The 20,435-nt window shown below is 38.0% G+C and overlaps 1 protein-coding gene and 1 pseudogene across 14 annotated transcripts in view; one reads left to right on the top strand and one right to left on the bottom strand.

Annotated features, from left to right (window-relative positions):
* STAU2 (staufen double-stranded RNA binding protein 2) overlaps positions 1-20,435 on the bottom strand; it is a 492,544-nt gene that overhangs the window by 276,334 nt on the left and 195,775 nt on the right. The gene's annotated exons all lie outside the window — the stretch shown is intronic.
* Positions 12,703-14,362, top strand: LOC141498917 (S-adenosylhomocysteine hydrolase-like protein 1; annotated as a pseudogene).

The following is a 20,435-nucleotide window of genomic DNA, read 5'->3' as shown; positions in this document are numbered from 1 at the left end:
ACTGACTAATTATAGCAAAACTCAGGTTAATATCAATTTAAAAAAAATAACTTTAAAAAAACACTGTCAATATTCTCCAGTAGACTGTCCTCTCTCAATCATTTCCATTCTCTCAAAAATTTTCAATAGGTTCTTATCTGGTAGTTTCTTATGTGATGCCCACAAACACATTCACATATATCTATCTCCCCTTTCCTTGGAAAAAATCTTGTGAATGGGCAATTCCCAGTAGCTCTTATCCTATATATTTCAACTCCTCAATCTTTCTGATAGTCATCTATACGATATGATACTACTATTTCTGCTGCCATTATGGCTACTTCTTCTATTACTATTATTACTATTTCTTCTTCTACTACAACTATAACAACTACAATTATAACTACTGCTACTACTACTACTACTGCTGCTACTACTTCTTCACTATTACTGAAACATATAAAACTAGAAAAATATAGAGCCATTCCCCAAATCAATAGAAAATTAATACTTCCTTATCAAAAAGAAAGAAGAGAAGTGATATATGTTCTCTGGACTTTAAAAGGGGGTTAGAATATATAAAAATATTACCTGAATAAGCTAATAGCACTTCACAGAGGATAAAGGATGACATACATCACTGAATTTACTGAATGCATCTAAAATTAGATTATCTTTAGATAGAGCCCATGAAATGACTAAGATTCAAACATAGAAGAGAAAGACCTTCTCTGGGTGAAAAATATGAATTCATTCAATAATAATGTTTTAAAAAAGCATCAAATAAATTTATGGGTAAAAATTTTTAAGGAAAGCAGGCTAATTATAATAGCTCAGGATGAGATTGTTGGTACTAGAAATTATAGAAAATTCATTCCTAAAAAACAGTGTTCAATCCTTTGAAGATTTTCAAGGAAACAGAAAAACCTATGTTCTCATTAAAGATTGCAATTATTTAACAACTACCAAATTTCTATAAGATGGGGCAACTGAGTGGAATAGTGGATAGAGCACAGGCCCTGGGGTCAGGAGATACTGAATTCAAATTCGTCCTCAGACACTTAATAACCTAGCTGTGTGACCTTGGGCAAGTTACTTAACCCCACTGCCTTGCAAAAAAACAAAACAAAACAAAAAGACACAATAAGATGACTAAAATTACACATGGGAGGCTTGCTCATTGTAGTTAAGTATAGAGATGACAAATTCCCATGCAAAAAAATACCATTGTAGGCTAAGCCCAAAACTGATTAGCTCCACTATTCAGACTTGGATTCTGAAATTCAATAAAATCCAATTAAAAGTCAGCTTTACTAATTAAGCATGCAAAAAAAAATTCAAAGCTTAAAAGAACATAAAGATTAATTCCCTCTGCATCTAAAATCACAGATTTAGGAAACTCAAGAGAGTAAGTAGGAGAATTTTTAAGTCTAGAATGCAACTTGGTATATTACCCTACAAGCAAGATTAGTCAATAAACAATTTACCCAAGCCAAATAGTCAACTCGGCATAAGAAGTAAAAATTCAGAGGTATTCTCTGATTACAATTTCTGTCTAGGCTAATATTGCTTGCCCTCTTTAAAGGACAGCTTGGTTCATTTGCTACTAAACAAAGGTGACAAGAACAGAAAATGCTATTTTGGGTTGTCCATAGAAAAATGGGAAAGAGTAAAGTGAAGTGTGGGCAGGAAGAAACAAGAAAGAAAAAAGCTCTGAAAAGACTGTGAAGGATAGTATCTTTCAATAATGTTCAGGGATGGGGCAGCTAGGTGGCACAGTGGACAGAGCACCGGCACTGGAGTCAAGAGGACCTGAATTGAAATCCGGCCTCAGACACTTGATAATGACCTAGCTGTGTGGCCTTGGGCGAGCCACTTAAACCCATTTGCCTTACAAAAACCTAAAAAAAAAATAACAAAAAATAATGTTCAGGGATAACATTGCCTCTCTCTGACAACAGCTCACAGTACAAAATAACAAGATTCCTCCCAAAAAAACAAACCTCAAAATATCCTTGAAAATTCAACAAGGAGTCAGAACATTATCACAGACAAAACTGTCACCCACTATCACTCAGACTCACAAAAGTTTAAGAAAATTTTAAATTATATTTCTATACTAAACATTCATAGATTCCAAAATATGTGAAATGAAAGGCTCTTAAAATTTAGAGATCTACATCGTATACCATGGAAACAATGTAAAGACTGGCAGATTGCTTTCTGGGGGGGGGGGAGGGAAGTAAAATTAGGGGAAAAATGTAAAATTCAAACTAAATAAAATCTTTAAAAAAATTTTTAAAAGGGGACAGAACCAAGATGGCAACAAGAACAGATCCTGTCTTAGGCGCTTTCTCATAAAACTCATAAGCTAAGGACTCTAACTAAATTTTCAAGAGACAGAACCCACAGAGGGACCCAATGAGGCAATTCTCCTACTTAAGGTAACTTGGAAAAGAGTGGAAAGACTCTGCTCCCTGGGGATGGAGGGACCCGCCAGAGCAAAAGAACTTCAGCCCCCCGGAGGCCCCAGGGCGCTGGGAGCCACAGCTCACAGCAGTGGGGGAGTTTCCTGACCTATGCCCCCAGGGAGCACTGGACACAGATTGGGGGAACAGTTGGGGACCTCTGCCAGAGCAAGCACGAAAAGCCCAGCCCTCAGGGCACACAGAGAGCAGCATGGCCAGAGCAGCTGAGTTCCAGGAAACAGAAGCAGGTGGAGCCAGTAAGCAGGAGCCCCCAGGGCATGAGCCCCTAGGGAGGGGAATGAAGAGAGAGAGACTGTAGAGCTCTGCCCCTGGAATAGGACTCTGGGCTCCTGACCACATTCAGATCCTGATCACAGTCTAGGGCCCCCCATAGAACAGCAGGGCACCCCCCCCACCTCAGCTCCATGGCAGAGGGAGGCATATATTCACAGACCAAGAGGGAGGACAGAGCCTCACATACTGAGACCCTTGTGGGAGTGTCCCAAAAGATCAGGAAGCACCCCAAAACCAGGCTCAGGCTGGGAAAATGAGCAAGCAGAGAAACAAGAGGAACACCATTGAGAAATATTTTGCATATGAGCCCAAAAAGGACCAAAATACTCAGTCTGAAGATGAAGAAGCACAAGCTCCTGCAACTAAAGACTCCAAGAAAAACAGAAATTGGGCTCAAGCTATGACAGGGCTCAAAAAAGACTTTGAAAATCAAATGAAGGAGTTAGAAGTAAAACTGGGAAAAGAAAGGAGATGCAGGAAAAACATGAAAATGAAGTCAGCAGCCTAGTCAAGGAAATCCAAAAAAATGCTGAAGAAAATAGCATCCTAAAAACCAACTTAGGTCAAATGGATAAAACAGTTCAAAAAGTTATTGAGGAAAAGAATGCTTTTAAAAAGTAAAATTGGCCAGATGGAAAAAGAGATAAAAAAAACTCTCTGAGGAGAACAAATCCTTCAGACAAAGAATAGAACTCAGGGAGACTGATAAATTTACAGGAAACCAGGACTCGTGAAAATCAAAACCAAAAAAATGAAAAATTAGAAGAAAATGTGAAACATCTCATTGAAAAAAACAACTGATAGGGAAAACAGATTTAGGAAAGATAATTTAAAAATTATTGGAATACCTGAAAGTCATGATCAGGAAAAGAACTTTGACATCATTTTCAAAGAATTAATACAGGAAAATTGCCCTGATATCCTAGAAGCAGAGGGCAAAATAGAAATGGAGAGAATCCACCGATCCCCCCAAGAAAGAGATCCCAAAAAACCAACCCCTAGGAATATTATAGCCAAGTTCCAGAACTTCCAAGTCAAAGAGGAAATATTACAAGCAGCCAGAAGGACACAATTCAAATATCATGGAGCTGCAGTCAGGATCACACAGGACTTAGCAGCAACTACATTGGAAGCTCATAGGGCTTGGAATATAATATACTGGAAGGCAAAAGACCTTTGAATGCAGCCAAGAATCAACTACCCAGCAAGGCTAAATGTCCTCTTCCAGGGAAAAAGATGGACTTTCAATGAACCAGGGCAATTTCAAATGTTCCTTTTGGAATGGCCAGAGCTGAACAGAAGGTTTGATCTTCAGATACAGGACTCAGGTGAAACATAGATATTGGAGGAGAGGGGGAAAATATGAGGGACTCGATGATGAACTGCATGCATTCCTGCATAGAAAAATGACACTGATAATACTCATATGAACCTTCTCAGTTAGTAGAGCAGGTAGAGGGAGCTTTTATAGTTGAAGCACAGGACAAAGCTGAATTTGAAGATAAAATATGGTATAAAAATGGAGTCAATAGAAAAAAGGGAAATGTAATGGGAGAAAGAAAAAGGAGAGGGGGAATAGGCCAAGATATTTCATATAATAAGATTTTTCTTTATTACAATGAGTTATTGCAATGATATGGAAGGGGGGAAGGCAAGGAGGAATGAGGGAATCTTCACTCTCATCAGAGGTGGCTAGAAGAGAAAACAGCATATATACTCAATTGGTTATAGGCAGCCGGAGTAAGGGGGGGTATATGGGGAGGAGGGGGGATGATGTGAGTGATGGAGGAGAGGATGGACCATGTGGGGAGAGTGGTCAGATAAATCACATTTTCTCTTTTACTTCTTGCAAGGGGCTGGGATTGGAAGGTCTGTCCAGGACCATAGGGCCAGGTGGATGCTAGGCCTAAGGGGTGGTATGGGGGCTCGGGGCCTCTTGGCCCCAGAGCCGGGGATCTGTCTGCTGCACCACTCAGCTACCCTACAGCAGAGTCAGAGTGAAAGGAGAGAGAAAATATAGTACATAGTAGTGGAGAAATAAGAAAGGAGGGAGTTGCGATCAGCAATGGCAACATTGAAAAAATATGGAAGTAACTTTTGCGATGGACTTACTGTAAAGAATGTGATCCACCCATGACAGAGTTGTTGGTGTTGGAACAAAGACTGAAGCACATTTTTTATTATTATTATTATTATTGTTTGGGGGGGGGTGCAGGGCAAATGGGGCTGGGTGGCCTGCCTGGGGCCACATAGCAGGGTGATTGTTGGGTGTCTGAGGCCGGATTTTGACCTGGGTGCTCCTGGCTCCAGGGCCAATGCTCTGTCTGCTACCCAGGCACCCCTACTATTATTACTATTTTATTTTATTTTTGGTCTTTATTTTTTTCCTTTTTTTGGTTTTTGCAGGGCAGTGGGGTTGGGGTGGCTTGCATGTCACATGGCTGGGTGATTGCTGGGGGTATGGGGCCAGATATGGGCTCAGGTGCTCCTGGCTCCAGGGCTGGTGCTCTGTCCACTGCACCACCTGGCCATACCTACAATTATTACTATTTTTTTTTCTAATTTTAATTTTTTTTTCTCTTCCCTTTACTTTGTTGTTCAAGCAAGTCTATATTTATGGGGGGATGGGGTATTTTGTTTACTCTTAAACAAGAATATTTTATTAATGTATAAAAAAATTTGTACAAAATGAGAATAAATATTAAATTAAAAAGATTTATTAAAAAAAGAAAAAAATTTTAAAGCAAAAGAAAAAATCTAACGATCTAGTTGAAGAAATCAAAATCATGTTCCCACACAGAGAAAAGAGTGTGTTGTGTGTATGTATATATACACACACTATATACATATCCATATATATAAATATATATATATATGGAGAGAGATATGTATGCATATTAAAAAAATCATTCTTGTCATATCTGCTTTTGAAGCGGTCCTGAAGATGCTTTCAATGAATCTACAGAAGACAGCCTTTTATTAAATTTCAAAAATTATAATAATAATAACAATCACTTTGGTAATGGTCTGATGAATTCAATAATAATAATGATTAATAGTAAGCAGTTATGTAATGCTTTAAGATTTTCAAAGTACTTTAAAAATAACTCAGTTAATTTCACAGCAACCCAAAGAGATATTGTGATTATTATCCCCTTTTAGAAATGAGGAAACTGAGGAAGACAAAGGACAAGTAATTTGACCCCCTGGTCACGTAACTAAGATTCTGAGATCAAATCTGAATTTGGATCTTTGTGACTACAGGTTCAGGACTCTATAATACTATTTAAGGTGGGAGATTGATTCAGCCTCAGATACTTGACAGTATCTGTTTAATTTGGGTAAGTCACTTAATCCTGAATGCCTCGAATCCAGGGCCATCTCTAATAGTCCCTGATTTCTATCTGGCTACTGGACCCAAGTGACTCTGGAGGAGAAAGTGAGGCTGGTGACTTAGCACAATACCCCCTCCTCACTCAAATCCCATTCATGATCTTCTTTGAGAATGAGGGACAAACATCAAACTATCTAAGAAAAACAATAGAATAGTAGATTGTTAGAGGACTATTTCAACAGATTAATGTTCACAAAAAAGATGAAAATGAGGAAATAATATAATAGCAATAATAGTAATAATTTGCATTTGTGTGGCACCTGATGGTATGCAAAAGTACATGACAATACATTATTTCATTTGAGCCTCATAGGAACCCTGTGAGGGAAATGCTATTATTCCCAAGAAAATAGTCTCGGGGTGGCTAGGTGGTGCAGTAGATAAAGCACCGGCCCTGGAGTCAGGAATACCTGGGTTCAAATCCAGTCTCAAACACTTAATAATTACCTAGCTGTGTGGCCTTGGGCAAGCCACTTAACCCCATTTGCCTTGCAAAAACCTTAAAAAAAAAGAAAGAAAAAAATAGTCTCAAGGAAGCTAACTTGCTTGCCTAAGGACACAGTGACTTAAAGCTTCTCTTCCAATAATGAGTTTCTCATATTCATAGTAAAACATCTAACATTCTTACAAAAACAAAACAAAACAAAACATAGAATTTCAGAATGGGAAGGGACAACAGTGACTACCTCATTCAACCCACACAGGAAAAAAAATACTCACTTGAAGATTAACAATGAAGAAAAACACTCTGTCAAAAGACAGTCCATGACAATTTTCAATTATTACAAAAATATTTGTTGGCATAAGACCTTTGTGTTTCTATTTGGCTCTGAAATTTCTATAAATTACTCCTGGTTCTGTCCTTTCTGGAGCCAAAAAGAAATCAGTCTAATCCTTTGTCACCAAGATGATATTTCAAGTACTTAAAGACAGCTATCACAATCTTATATTCTCTAGACAAAGTATTCCCATTACTTTAACCAATCTTCATATGATATGGATTCTCACCATTCTCATTACCCTCCTCTAGACATTACTCAGCTTTGATCAATATATTTAAACCATGGTTCCCAGAACTGAACTTGTTACTCCAAATGTCATCTAACCTAGTAAGAATACAGGGGAACTATTACATCAAATATCAAATTATACTATGCTACATACTGCAGGTCTTTTTCAGAAAAATTCTACTTAAGCACCCCCCAAATTCTAATATCGAATTTTGAGATCAATTTTTAAAAATCAAAATATAAGACTTTTTTAAATGCAAAAATAGAAATTCCACTTTATTCTTTCTAGTGATGCTTCAAATGCTCTTTTTATTAATGATTAGATTTATATTTGCAGGATAAGTATTCTTGGGTTCCATTTTGAGCTCTTTGGAACACATTATTATTATCCCACTCTCTCCTGAAGTTTCTAGCAGGTGCAGAATAGTTTTGTACTATTTAAATGTCCTTTCTTCCTAGTTGCTTACAGAATTTGTTCTTTGTCAGCAGAACTTAAATTTAACTACCATTTGTCAGATTTTGCAACACTGGGCTTTTAATTTGTTTTTTAAAGGGAGGTCATTTGTAGATTTTTTTCAATTGGCACTTTGTTTTCTGTGTTCAGAAGTTCTGTACAGTTTGCTTGAGTTATTTTTTACATTATGATATTCAGATTTTTTTGACTTGTCATGCTTTGCTAGACCACCAATAATCCTTAATCTCTATGCATTCTGTCTTCTAAATCAATAGGTTGGGCTTATATGGTTTCTTTTACTGTTATTGCTTTTTGCTTCTCTCCTTCCAGTTTATTCTTCATTTCTGTCATTCCTAGTTATTCTTTCTTTTCTTTCTTTGGTAAGATTCGCCACTTTGAATTCAAGTTTTTTCTAACCTGCCAAATATTTGTTGTAAAGGTCTTAAATTCTGCTTTCAATTTTTTTCTCTTTTAAACCATTTAGAAATATCTTGCTATACTTCTATTCTCTCTTAGGAATTCACATGGTCCTATCCCTTGTCAAGTGTTGATTGATTTTCCATTGTATCACAACATTTATTATTTATTCATAGATGTTTGAACTCTTACCTCATCTGGAGGCCATATTCCTTCTGTTTTTAATATTTCCCATGTTTATTTATCTGCTTGTGCTTAAGATCTTTAACTGAATTTCTTCCTCCTGAGATCTTTGGTAATCTCCATCCTTTTTAACCTATAGTATGCCATCACTCACTTTTTGACTCCTTCCCCTTTGAATATTATTTCACAGGAAGCAAGACCTCCAAACTGCCTTAACTGTCTCCCATAATGAGTAATTCACACCTCACTGGCCTCAGTCTATGATCCAAAGAAGTTCTGGGGAGGCAGAACTGGCCCCATCTGGATGCTGGGCTTTTCCCTCAGATTTAGCAGAGTACCACCTATTCAACCACCCCACCCCAACCCCCACTCTGTTTTAACCCAATTTCCTTTGTTCCTCGGTTCTCTAGTGGAGCTCTATTGTGGCACAGAGCACTTGCCTTTCCTCAATCTTAGTCTGATTAATCTTCTGACTTTGGTTTTCCACAATAGAGGAGGAGGGAGGGCAAGGGGAGGGTAGAGTCAAGTTCTACTGCAAGCCTATGGGTTAACCTTGCAGCCTTGCTGCTGGTACATGATGGGCGGGGGGGGTGGGGTTGGCTGCTGTGTGAGGGGCTAAAAATTAGTCTTCTCTGACATTTAGAACTCTTTACCTCACTGGGTTTTTGACATCCTGCACCAGAGAGACAGCTGGTATTTCTTTATCTCTTAGGTATTAATTCCTATTTTGGAGAAGTGTGAGAGGTTATGGGAGTCAAAGAAAATATCTAGTTTTTAGGTCATGTGACCTAGAAAAAATTTCTATTTTTCAAATATCTTTACTTAGACATATCCTAAAGTGATTAAAGGACTTATAGCTAGAAAAATATTTGTAATAACAATTTTTGTAGTGGGGAAAAATTGGAAACTAAATTTATTTCCATCATTTGAGAATATCTGAACAAATGATAGTACATAAATGAGATTATTTCATAAGAAATTAAAGGATGAATTCAAGAAAATTTGGAAATATTTATATAAACTTATGCAGGGTTAAGTAAATTGAATAAGATAATTTAAACAATAGCAATAATATGACAAACAACTTCAAGAGATTTAAATACTCTGTCTAATGCAATGACATGATTTCAGAGGACTAACGACATATAATGGAATCTACCTCCAGACAGAGAAATGATGTATTTTAAAATGCAAAATAAGATACATATTTTGTATTTGGACAATGTATAATTTATTTTGCTTGATTATGTATGTTGGTTATAGGGTTTTGTTTTTCTTTTAAACTGGAGGGAATGAGGGGAAAAATGCTAGTTTAAAAAATAAATAAAATGGAATAAAATATTTTTAAAAGGGAAAAATTTGGTTTTCTATTAGTTTTCAAGAATATTAAGAGATTTCACCATGTCCCAGAATACAAGACAGCCTCAATGAGATTCACAATTATATAAAACCATGGAAAAGTATCTCTTAATAGAACTAGACACCTAAACAATTTGTCCAGACTTTCAGTTTCTCAATGCTTCAAGGATCACTGTGGTAAAACTTGGATTACTCTAAGTGGTTGAAGGGCTCTAGAGGATTTGGGGGTGAATCATATAGAAAGGAATACCTAGAAAGTTAATCTTGACTTTAAATTGGAACTCCTAATAATTTCAAGAATCCCTACAGTAAATGTGGTTTGCCCTATCTTTTTCAGGGACTCAGAGGAGGTTTATAGCAATAACTTGTTCTGCAAGCATGGGAGACTGGGGATGGCCTCAGCAGAAGAGAATTAAGGCAGAGTGCCCCAGCCCTTCCATTATATATGGTTTGCTAGCACCAAGCTATATCACCTTGATTTCTTACTTAAAGGAGGAGAGGAAATGACTGCCAGTTCAATCTGGGTCCTAAATTTCTTCTGAAGTTTCTGGGTCAATAAGTTTGATTTTCTCTATTTCCTTTTTTCATTTCTTTTTGCTTTTGGATTGAAGATGGTCATTTCAAGCATCAAGTCAAGCTTTGCTTAAGGATTAAAAAAAGAAGCAATCATTGATAAAATTTATAAAATGTCCTTTATTGAGTCTGCTAACTCTTAAGTGTTTGCTACATGATATAGACAAATAAATCATCTAGTGATTGTGTTGTACATGGAAATAAACTTGATAAAGAAAATATTTTTGGAGCAATTTGCTTTAAGGTTGAATTCACTCTCCTCACAGTCTGAGGTGGTATAGATAAGATTATGCCCTCAAGTGCTGAGAAGCATGTTCATTTTTGCTATTTTTTTCTCAGTATACATCCCTTATGAAAACTCTGAGAGAGAAATTAGCCTAGCAATCTATATAGTGATAATCAGTAAACTTCTGTCTTCACTGGGGTACAACTATAACACTGCAAGTCAGGATCTTTTCAGGAACTTATAGTCTTAAAGAGCCGCCTAGAGACTTAAAAGGTTAAATGATTAATCTGTAATTTTTCAGCCAGCATGGATCAGGGACAGACCTTGCACCTGATTTTTTAGTTCAGTTCTATATTAGTTACATGTTAAAAAATGTTTTTGTTCAGATGTGATAGCTAGGTAGCTGAATGGCAAGTCCAGTGAGATAGAAGATAAATGTTAACAACTGATAATACAGTGTTTTCAAGTGTACTTTACAGATCACTTCATAATGAAATATTTATGATCTAATAATTTAGCTAATTTAGTTATATATGTAAGTCTTTTAGAAGCTACAGCTGGCTCAACAACTAACAGGAAAATTAATGTCAGATTGCTAATCATCAAACTATTATGTTTAGACTGTTAATAATCTCAATCAACATGATTATATTCCTAAATCTGTTTGGTGATCCTTATATTGCACCCTATAGGATGAAATAAGAACATCAGTATCTATTGTAACTGAGAATTCCCATGAAGGTATCTATCCTTGATCTTAGGCCAGTCACAAAATTCTGGGGGTATACAAGTTGAGCAAGTGTTCTAGTAATTTGAGTTTTCCTGTCAGTGGTAGGTACCAGGCCAGATCCAGAGGAAAAACAACCCAAGAGTTCCCAAACCCAGGAGTAGGGCCAAAATCCCAAGCAGCAAAATTCAGTGAGGTCCCCAACATTGGCAAGGTTTCAGTCAATCAGAATAGCTCTAAGGATCTCCAAATATATCCCTCTTCACTCTTGTACAATTTTAGCAGTTTACATCTACAATGCCAATGTTAGAATGATGGAAAGGGAGAGAAAGAAGTTGCTAAGAATCTTGTTCTTTTTTTAAAATCCATCTATAAACATTAACTTAATTTTTAGAAATCTTAATGATATCCTTTTTCAAGGATCAATAAATTTACAAACTTTGGGAGGTACTTTAAAAAATACTATAAAGATCTAGGTATTATTCTAGATTTGAAAAGCTTTTCTTAGATGCTGCTAATAAAAGCTTTTCAAATCTAGAATAATACTTGATAATTGACAGCACTCCTATACAAAAATAATTTAAATATATTGGAAAATATAATTCATTTCTGCAGTCCTTGTTGTAGTCTCATTACACATATAGGAAAACTAGTCATTATAGTATGATTTTCTGGCAATATATTTCCTTGTGAGGTTACTGCCCTTGTAAAGGATTTATGAGTAGAATAAACTTCACCTTTTCAAAGCCTCATAACTGACACAATTTAACATACTGAAAGATAGTCATAATATCAACAGAATTCTATATGGACAAGAGAGTATTTTTATACAGAAATATATTATGGATTTATATGCTTATCATGTGTGTTTGTGTGTGTGTGTGTGTGTGTGTGTGTGTGTATGTGTGTGTGCTTTCATAGGTAAATAAAGTAGGTTTTATGTTTATTTGATCTCTTTGGCAAAGAAGAGGTTCCTGCAAGGAGAACTGTTTCAAGTCAACACAATTCAATGCGAAGAAAAAAAAAATCAATGTATGTTTTCTTTTGCCTTTCTATGGTAACATAAATAGCAATTGCTGCCATGGTACCATGAACGTAAAGACTGATTTGTGAAAAACAAATATCTTCAAACTCGTTTTTTCCTCACTAATTCATACTTCCAAGAATGAGGCACAGCAGAAAATGGGGAATTATGAGGCAAGAACTATAAGTCAATAACATAGAAATTGATTAGAAGGACCCAAACCTGGTTGGTATTTTAGAAGCTATAACTTTATAGAAAGATTATACAGAAAGATTAAAGGGGTAAATAAAGATGCAGTCAACAAATTAATAAAAGTTTAGAACAGACTGGAAGGGAAAATAATTAATGAAGAGAACGCAGTAAAGAAAAATTCCTTAGAAACAAGTGCAGTAGGGAGGCGGCGCGGGCCGAGCAGAGCGCGCCGCTCCTGAGGCTGCCCGGGCGCGGCGCGGCGCAGCGAGCTCCGCCACCTCAGCGTCGGCTCGGCCGAGCCGCGGGCTCCGGAGTCCGCCCGTCCCGACGCCCGGGCAGGCCCGAGGCCCGAGGCCCGAGGCCCGGGGGCGGCGCGGGCCAAGAGCGGGCGGCAAGTCGCTGCCCGCGGCCGGGGTCGGCAGGGAGCTGAAGCAGACCCAGGAGAAGGAGGACGCCCAGAAGTACTCGTTCATGGCCACGGTCACCAAGGCGCCCAAGAAGCAAATTCAGTTTGCTGATGACATACAGGAGTTCACCAAGTTCCCTACCAAGACTGGCCGAAGGTTCTTGTCTCGTTCCATCTCACAGTCCTCCTCGGACAGCTACAGTTCGGCTGCATCCTATACAGACTGTTCGGATGATGAGGTTTCCCCAAGAGAGAAGCGACAAACCAACTCCAAAGGCAGCAGCCATTTTTGTGTGAAGAATATCAAACAAGCAGAATTTGGACGCCGAGAGATTGAGATTGCTGAACAAGACATGTCTGCTCTGATTTCACTCAGGAAACATGCTCAGGGGGAGAAGCCCTTGGCTGGTGCTAAAATAGTGGGCTGTACACACATCACGGCCCAGACAGCAGTGTTGATTGAGACCCTCTGTGCGCTAGGGTCTCAGTGCCGCTGGTCTGCCTGCAACATCTACTCCACTCAGAATGAGGTGGCAGCTGCATTGGCAGAAGCTGGTGTTGCTGTGTTTGCATGGAAGGGGGAATCGGAGGATGACTTCTGGTGGTGCATTGACCACTGAGTGAACATGGATGGTTGGCAAGCCAACATGATCCTGGATGATGGGGGAGACTTAACTCACTGGGTTTATAAGAAGTACCCAAACGTGTTTAAGAAGATCCCAGGCATTGTGGAGGAGAGCGTGACTGGTGTGCACAGGCTTTACCAGCTCTCCAAGGCTGGCAAGCTCTGTGTTCCTGCCATGAATGTCAAGCAGCATGTTTGTTACCAAATGTTACCAAACAGAAGTTTGATAATCTGTACTGCTGCCAGGAGTCCATTCTAGATGGTCTCAAGAGGACCACAGATGTGATGTTTGGAGAGGAAACAAGTGGTGGTGTGTGGGTATGGTGAAGTGGGAAAGGGATGTTGTGCTGCTCTGAAGGCACTTGGAGCAATAGTCTACATCACAGAGATTGACCCTATCTGTGCTCTTCAGGCCTGTATGGATTGTTTCCGGGTGGTTAAGTTAAATGAAGTCATTCGACAGGTGGATGTGGTGATAACCTATACAGGAAATAAGAATGTAGTGACTCGGGAACATTTGGACCGAATGAAGAACAGCTGCATCGTGTGCAACATGGGCCACTCCAATACAGAAATTGATGTAACAAGCCTCCAGACACTGAAATTGACATGGGAGCGAGTTCGCTCTCAGGTGGACCATGTTATCTGCCCATATGGCAAACGTTGTCCTCTTGACAGAGGGTCGTCTGCTTAATCTGAGTTGTTCAACAGTTCCCACGTTTGTTCTTTCCATCACAGCTACAACCCAGGCTTTGGCTCTGATAGAACTCTACAATGCTCCAAAAGGACACTACAAACAGGATGTGTATGTGTACTTACTACCCAAGAAGATGGATGAATATGTGGCCAGTTTGCACCTGCCTTCTTTTGATGTCCACCTGACAGAGCTGACAGATGACCAAGCAAAATATCTGGGACTCAACAAAAATAGGCCATTCAAGCCCAATTATTACAGCTACTGATGGACCATATTGCAAAGGACCAGTCCACACAGAACCACATAACTTTTAAAGAAATATTTTCTAAAATAATTTTCATTTTCATTTTACTCTTTTCTTGAATTTCTTTTCTCTGTGGTTTAATACTTTTTCTCCTATCTTTTGTCTGTCTAAGCTCGCTAAACCGCACAGGGATTTGTTTCCTAGCTTTACAGATGAAACTTGAGGGTTCAAGATTTTTTTACCCTAGTCACTACAGAAAGAATTCATTTTCCTAATTTGGAGGGGTGATACTTTCCTATAGTTACCTTTTCCCATCCTGGGGCACCTTAGTCTTAATGGGGTACCTTAATAACAGAAAACACTAAAGTACTCTTTCCTATGTGGAACAATCTGCAATGTCTAAATTGCCTTAAAAGAGCCCATTTCTTAGTTGCTGAATCAGAACTTCTTCATGACTATTGGAGGAGCAAAAGTGGTCCCGCCCAGCTGAGTAGGTAAGATGTAGGCTGTGCATGTTGGTGGATTTCCCTCAGAAGTCACAAGCTCTGTTCCTTGGGCAAGGCACTGTCACTGGTTCGGAGGAGTGCTGGCGGGTTGGCTACCTGTTCAAAGCCCAGCTGCCCACCCAGACCAGAGTACATACTCCTCCAACTCCCAGCGCACCTTCTGCATTCTTCTCTAGTTTTTAGCCAGACTGCACCTGACTCAACTGAAATTTCTCTTTTGACACCAATTTCTGTTGTACGATTTTTTAAGGAAAATTTTTAGAGTTAACACTTGTGGAACTGCTTGGCACTTGGTAGGTGCCAGTCCCTCTTTCTCTTTTAGACAACTGATAGGGAGGGTGCAAAGCCATGTCTGCTGGGCTCAGACTCCATGGGAGGCCTCTTTGTTTCTAGCCCGCAGTTTTATAGTGTCAGTAAATTGGGGCCATAGCTGCTCGTTCATCAGCTCTTCCACTGTATTGCTTGTGCTGAAGGCAAATTTATTAAACAGTCACTCAGAATAAAGCATTGATTTGCTTTCTGAAGCTGTGTCCCTAAAGAGTGCCTCTCTGGTCAGCTACACAGCTATCCTTGAATATACTTGGAATAGTTGGCAGTATGGAGAAAATTGATAGGTGGAGCTGCGGTGATAGAGTGACTTGTCTGTAGCTTTGAGCTGTGTTCAGATGAGTCTGATGTTTGACTCTAGTGTCATTTTGGATCGGTATATCCAGTAAAAGGAAATAAAGGTATAGCCAAGTATATCCATTCAAGGCAAAGAATGGGGCTGGTAGGTCCTGGCTCCTGCTCATCAGACACTCACAGAAGCACTAGAAAAATACAGTCTTAATCTAGACACCCAATTTGCCTATGTCTCTGCATGGAACACTGAGCTTTGGGCTCAGTGACTTCTAAGTACATACTGATTTAAAACCCTTATCACCCACAACCAGCTTTGAACAGTGATATCATGGAGCTGGTTCATGAGTCGGTATTGGGAAGTTAGGTCTTTGATTTCTCTACTGCTCCTGACCAGAGAGACAAATCACAACCAGGAGCACAAGAGAAGCAAGTTTCCAACCTATTCCTTCCTAGCAAGAGACAGTGCCTCATGCCAAAACGTTTCTCCTTTTCCTTTCCTCTTCCTTTATCAGTGGATCATCTCCATAGATGCTATTGGAGCCCCATTTTCCTAAGGCAAACCCACTTTGTATCTGTTCTTCCAAATAGAACAGGTCACCACCCTCATTAGGAGGTATTCTGATCATCAGTGTCCCCATTGACTTTCCCTGTTGGAGGGAACTAGCCCAGGTTCATGCTACCTTCTGGCCTACTTCCCTGCTCCTGTATCTATTACTATGTCAATAGGAATATTAGATAAGGGCTCCATCTCTGTTCAAGCCATGGAACAAAGGACATTATGGAATGAGGTGTCTTAGACAGAGGGAGCATGTGGAAAGCAACCTGGGTGGAATAGGTTTATTTTGTATATGAATTATTTTTAATGAATGCAATATTAATCCTTGCAGATAAGAAATAATCATTAAAGTTGATTAGAAAAAAAAGAAACAAGTGCAGTAAAAAAGGAAGTTATAAATGAAAGTAGAGAGATGATTCTGAACCAACCGCTTTACAGAGAAAGGAAAGAGAAAGGAAAAAGGAAGGGAAAAAATGAGTAAATACTTAAAAGAAAGAGTTGTGTTATATGACTGGGATGGAATACTATTGTGTTACAAGAAATGACAAACAGATATATATATATATATATATATATATATATATACATATATATGTATATATATATGTATATATATATATATATATATATATATATATATATATATATATAATGTCATGGAATGCTATTGTTCTATTAGAAACCAGGAGGGATGGAAATTCAGGGAAGCCTGGAAAGATTTGCATGAATTGATGCTAAGCGAAGATGAGCAGAACTAGAAAAACATTGTACACCCTAACAGCAACATGGGGGTGATGATCAACCCTGATGGACTTGTTCATCCTTTCAGTGCAACAACCAGGGACAATTTTGAGCTATCTGCAATGGAGAATACCATCTGTACCCAGAGAAAGAATTATGGACTTTGAACAAAGACCATCAAATAAGGAAAAAACACATTATATTATTATGTAATTTTACTATCTCATACTTTATTTTTCTTCCTTAAGGATATGATTTTTCTGTCATCACATTCAACTGAGATCAATGTATAACATGGAGCCAATGTAAACACTAACAGAATGCCTTCTGTGGGGGGGGGAACAAGAATGGGAGAAAAACTATAAAACTCAAAATAAATGAAATCTTTCTTTAAATAAAAATAATGACAAATAGGATGGTTGGGAAGACTTATAAGAACTCATGCAAAGTGAGGTGAGCAGAACCAGGAGGACATTGTAAACAGTAACAGCAATAATATAAGGATAATCAACAGTGAAAGACTTAGCTATGACATTTAAAAAGTTTGAGAGACATAATTTCTTTTTTGTTGTTTTTTTTCTGACAAGGAAATGGGGTTAAGTGACTTGCCCAAGGTCATATAGCTAAGAAACATAATTTCTGAGTAGTATTTTATTACTGCTAGCATATTATTGATAAAAGGAATGGTCATTTGTCCATCTCTCTCTTGGACCAAAATACGCTCGTGGAGGTAGGCTCACACTTTCAATCCCCTTGGAAAAATGGCTGTTCTAGAGGGTAGCAACAACTCTGGTCTACAATGAAGAATGAAAATTTTGAGAGGTGGAGGGATGTAACTTTGATCATGTCAATTACTGCCCCCCCCAAAGGATCTATATTCCCCACCCAAACCTGAGCAAAAGATAACAGGTCAGAGATTTATATTTATCTCAGATTAAATCCCTTGTAAGGGTGGGTGGGCTAGCAATACCTAAATTGAGGAGAATATTAATCCTATTTGATATCATCAGTCCCATCCTTCCAAAATTAAATCTTGAAATGAGGACTTTAGAAAAAGGGGGGGAGAATTCTGGATCTCTTCAACTCATTCATTATTAATAATAACTATCCAATCTAGACAAATTAAAAGAATGCATAATTAAAAAATGCTATCTCCATCAGAGAGCTGATGAACTTTCGATGCAGATTGAAGAATATTTTTATCATTTTCTTTATCTTTCTTAGTTTTCTACTGTTTTCTTTTGCAACATCTTAACATGGAAATATTTTGTATGACTTCATGTATATAATCAATATAAAATTGTTTGCCTTCTCATGGAGGGAGAAAAGAGGAAAGGAGAGAATTTGGAGAGCAAAATTTTTTAAGAGGAATTGGGGAGGCAGCTAGGTGATATAGTGGATAGTGCACAGCCTTAGGGTAAGGAGAACCTAGTTTAAATCTGACCTCAGACACCTGAAACTTAATAGCTGTGTGACTTTGGGCAAATCACTTAACCCCAATGCCTTGAAAAACAAAAACAAAAAATTTGTAACTGGGAAAGAGTTAACAAAATTTTTTTTTAAATTTTATAAAAGTGGACTTCTGGGTGGGGCCAAGATGGTGACATGAAGCTAACCTGCTCCCAAAGCCTTTCCTCTACTCTGACATTCACACTACAGATCCAACCAAGAAAAAGAGAAGATTCAAAGAAGTTTTACCTGTAGACATCGTGGAGGCTCTTCAGTGAAGGTCTGTTTCTTTGGGGTAAAAGAGGAAATAAAGCCTAGGAGGTGGGAGAGAGGGGAAAGCCAGCAGGAGGTTTTTAGCCACAGTGTAATAAGGTTCCAACACCTTAATAATAACAGAGGTGTCAGCAAGCCAGCAGGGAGGATTTCAACCCTAAACAAAATCTGAATCCCAAATACACTAGGGTAAATAACAGGACTACACAGGCAACATCTTGGCCAACAACAAGCCAGGGATCAGACCCCAGCTCCAGCTAAATAAAAACTTGGGTCTATACTCCATATACCCCAGGAGCAGAACTACAACAACAAAAATGAACAAAAAAGCTAAAAGTGCTCACTATAGAAAACTACTTCACAGATAAAGATGACAGCAATGTCATATCTGAAGAAGAAAACTGAAAAATCACTCACAGGAGAAGTCTATAAATTGGACTCAAATGCAAATGCTCGTCAAAGAGCTTTAAAACAGAATTTAAAAACCAAAGAAGAGAGGAATAAGAAAAATGGAAAAAAAATGAAAGTCATGCAGGAAAATTGTAACATGTTGACCAAAGAAATCAACTCCATTAAAAGTAAAAATAACCAACTGGAAAAGGAAACACAAAGGGATCTTGAAGAAACTAAAACCCTAAAAATTAGAATTGAACAGTTTGAAACTAATGAATCTACAAGACTACGAGATTCTATCAAACAAAAAGACTGAAAACATTGAAGAAAATTTAAAGTACCATCTAGGGAAAACTGAATGACCTGGAAAACTGACCCAGGAGAGACAATCTATGAATCATTAGATTACTAGAAAGCCTGAACCAACAAAAGAACCTGGAAAACATCATGCAGGAAATTATAAGGGAAAATTGTTCTGAACTACTAGAACAAGATAACAATATAACCATTGAAAGAATCCACAGAACCCCTCCAGATAGAGACCCCAGGATAAAAACTCCAAGGGCTTTAATAGCCAAATTCCAGAATCCTCAAATAAAAGACAGAATATTGCAGGCAGAAAAAAAAAAACAATTCAAATATAAAGGGAACACAATCAGACTAACACAGGACCTATTAGCCTCAACATTAAAGGATCAGAAGAACTGGGAATAACATATTTTGGAGAGCTAAGGACCTGGGATTACAACCCAGGATGTACTTACTACCTGGCAAAATTCAGCATATACTGTCAAGGAAAAAAAATGGATGTTCAATGAAATATAGAACTTCCAGAATTTCCTGACACAAAGATCAAAACTGAACAGAGAATTCAATTGCCAAATATATGACTGAAGAGTTACATTAAAAAAAAAAACTAAATGAAAAAACAAAATTATTTTAAACAAATGTTGGTCCCTAAAAGGGAAGATATAACAATTCTAATTCTTTAGAACTTTACTTCTCTAATGAAAATTAGAGGGTAGAATATAATTGAAGAGAATGAACCTAAAGGATATGGGTATAATTGGGTCTTGTCTCTCAATTGAAGAGGTCCAAGATCACAGGAGTATTAACTTCAACTTAAGTATCTCATTATACTATGACTCACTTTAATCATAGGGTGCTAAGCACTTTGTCTAATGAGGGCATCATAAACTGCTAGGAACTGAGACAATGACTGTTATTTAGAATCATTTGTAAAGTTCTCAATGAAACCTCCAGAGCTTACCTGTACTTAGAGATCTTCAAGATTCTTTCAGTTAATTAGATCAACATTGGGTGCTTTACTTAACAAGTTGTTAAGGGTGGTGGGGGGGAACAGGTAGAGTGTGAGAGAAAATAGGTCTGGGGGGAGGGGCACAAATAGTTCAAAAAAGTTCAAAAAACGATATGGCTTTGGATGAAACTTTGGTTCCTGAGAAGGATTATGTGTACTTGAAAGATACTTGAAAAGGGGGTAAGGTAAAAAATGATTGTAATTGTAATTTGATGCAATTTGAGTCAATGCTGCTTATCAAGTAATCAAGTAAACAATCTGTGAGGATATCTTGATAACAATAGGAACTTATCAAACAATCAAATA

Source organism: Macrotis lagotis, chromosome X (assembly GCF_037893015.1).
Source record: "Macrotis lagotis isolate mMagLag1 chromosome X, bilby.v1.9.chrom.fasta, whole genome shotgun sequence".
Classification (NCBI taxonomy): Eukaryota; Metazoa; Chordata; class Mammalia; order Peramelemorphia; family Peramelidae; genus Macrotis; species Macrotis lagotis.
This window is presented reverse-complemented; position numbering and strand designations above follow the sequence as displayed.